The sequence below is a fragment of the Mandrillus leucophaeus genome, unplaced genomic scaffold (genome assembly GCF_000951045.1).
Source record: "Mandrillus leucophaeus isolate KB7577 unplaced genomic scaffold, Mleu.le_1.0 Scaffold441, whole genome shotgun sequence".
NCBI lineage: Eukaryota > Metazoa > Chordata > Mammalia > Primates > Cercopithecidae > Mandrillus > Mandrillus leucophaeus.
In genome coordinates this window covers 586,693-589,502 of record NW_012104710.1, presented here as the reverse complement: position 1 = coordinate 589,502, position 2,810 = coordinate 586,693, and the positions used below count along the sequence as shown (strand labels likewise).

General features: G+C 42.8%; 1 protein-coding gene across 2 annotated transcripts in view; it reads left to right on the top strand.

Moving 5' to 3' along the window:
* RUFY2 (RUN and FYVE domain containing 2) overlaps positions 1–2,810 on the top strand; it is a 67,506-nt gene that overhangs the window by 57,919 nt on the left and 6,777 nt on the right. The gene's annotated exons all lie outside the window — the stretch shown is intronic.

Genomic DNA, 2,810 nt, shown 5'->3' with positions numbered 1-2,810 from the left:
AAAAAAAAAAAAAAAAAAAAAAGAAAGAAAGAAACTGACCTTAGAAATAATTTTACTTTCCTAAAAAGTATGGCATGATAGAGTGAAATTGCCTATGAACTTGAGAATCTTGAGTTCCTACGCCAGTATATTACTTACTAGTTCTTTTACTTTCCGCAAGTCATGTATCCTCATTGAGCCTCAGCTTCCTCTTCTGAAATAGGCTGATGATTCTGCATAGGGTTGCTCTGAATATTGAGTAGGTTAATACATGTGAGTGAAAGTGGTTGGTACAGCTTACCAGTATGGTTGTGAATGTGTCTGAATCCTTGCTACAACATAGAAGAAGGGACAGTGTCTGTGTGATCACTTCAGTGACAGGTGGCTTCCTACCCAACAGCTTCATTTTTTAAAATCAAGAAGTGTTACATGATACTGGGTGTGGTGGTTCACACCAGTAATCCCAGCACTTGGAGGGGCCGAGGCAGGAGGATTGCTTGTGGCCAGGAGTTCAAAACTAGCCTGGGCAACATAGACCTTGTTTCTACTACATAATAAGAAAAAATTAGCCAGGTGTGGTGGTGCAGGTCTGTAGTCTCAGCTACTTGGGAGGCTGAGGTGGGAGGATTACTTGAACCTGGGAAGTTGAGGCTACAGGGAGCCTTGATCGCGCTACTGCACGCCAGCCTGGGTGACAAAAAAATGTTACATGAAAATCATTAAAAAAAAATAATACTAAGAAGATTTGACACCAAATAATATAAATAATAATAATAATGATGATGGTAGCAGTCTCTTGTTCTTCACTCCCTTGTCCTTTATCTGCCCTAGCTCCTGCCACCCAAAGGGAGCTACTTTCAGTTTTTTAGCTGTTTCTTCTGGCATTTATCCCTGTATTTCTAACTAATATTCAGTATGTACTATTTGCTGTTGATTCAGCAGTTTTAGACTTATATATTAACTTCTTCATATGGTGGAGGTAGAGTTTTGCTCACTTTCATTTTGGTCTTTCCGGTCTCCCAGTATAATTAAGTAAAGTTTTTTGTGGCATTCATTTACTTTATATATATATTTTATTTATGTTATTTTATTTATTATTTTGTTTGAGATGGGGTCTTGCTGTGTTGCCCAGGCTGGAGTACACTGGCACAATCATAGTTCACTGCAGTCTCACACTCTTGGGCTTAAGCTGTCCTCTTGCCTCAGCCTTCTGAGTAGCTGGGATCACAGGCGCATGCCACCTCGCCTGGCTAATTTTTACATTTTTTGTAGAGACAGTATCTGCTGTGTTGTCTAGAGTGGTCTTGAACTCCTGTCCTCAGGCAGTCCTCCGGTCTTGGCCTCCTGAAGTGCTGGGATTACAAGCATGATCCACCACACCTGTATATATTTTTTTGAGATGGAGTCTTGCGTCTTCACCCAGGCTGGAGTGCAATGGCATGATCTCAGCTCACTGCAACCTCTGCCTCCAGGGTTCGGTGATTCTCCTGCCTCAGCCTCCCCAGTAGTTGGAATTACAGGCACCTGCCACCAAGGCCAACTATTTTTTTTCTTTTCTTTTCTTTTCTTTTTTTTTTTGAGACGGGGTCTCGCTCTGTTACCCAGGCTGGAGTGCAGTGGCACGATCTCAGCTCACTGCAACCTCTGCCTCCCGGGTTCAAGCGATTCTCCTGCTTCAGCCTCCCGAGTAGCTGGGACTACAGGTGCGTCCTACCACACCCGGCTAATTTTTGTCTTTTTGGTAGAGACAGTTTCGCCATGTTGGCGAGGCTGGTCGCAAACTCCTGACCTCAGGTGATTCACCTGCCTCGGCCTCCCAGAGTGCTGGATTACAGGTGTGAGCCACCGCGTCTAGCCCCTACTCTGAATTTTTTATTATGACTATTTAAATGTTGTTCCTTGCTGAGCCAGGTACTGTGATTATGTTTTCTTACTTGAACTACTTTATTCTTCCTGTGGAGTTAATAATTGCCCTCTGTTTTTTTTCTTTTTTTTTTTTTTTGAGATGGAGTCTGCCTCTGTTGCCCAGGCTGAAGTGCAGTGGCATGATCTCGACTCACTGCAGCCTCCACCTCCCAGGTTCAAGTGATTCTTCTGCCTCAGCCTCCTGAGTAGCTGAGATTACAGGCACGTGCCACCTGATTTTTGTATTTTTAGTAGAGATGGGGTTTCACCATATTGACTAGGCTTGTCTAGAACTCCTGACTTCGTGATCCGCCCACCTCAGCCTCCCGAAGTGCTGGGATTACAGACGTGAGCCACCGCACCCAGCCGCCCCTCTCTTTTTAAAAACAAATTAGTTGTATAACATTTGAGTTTTCTCATACCTTGAAACACCTCTATTAAAAAAAGCTTCTTGATAAAGTTTTCCACGTGGTAAAATATATCAGGTAATTGGTTAGGTCATTATTTTTTCTTTGATGCCTTGCCTCCAACTTCAGGAGTTCTCCACTTTACTGCTCATGTTTCCCTTTGCTGGTATTCTCAGAATTTCCTTTACCTTCTCTCTTTGTGGGAGCTCCTCTTGCCTGAATTCTATAACTTCTCTCTTGGTATACTCCCTTATTTTGGGCAACACATCTTTCAGTAGCTTCCTGAAAATGGTGAATGAAGATAGAGATTGTAAGAATTTACACATCTGGAGACTGGGCATGGTAGCTCATACCTGTAACCCCAGTGCTTTAAGAGCCTGTAGTGGGAGAATTGCTTGAGGCCAGGAGTTTGAGACCAGCCTGGGTAGTATAGCAAGCCCTTGTCTCTACCAAAATTTAAAAAAAGAAAGAAATAATAATTTGTGTATCTGAATATACCTTTATTTTATCCTCACGTGT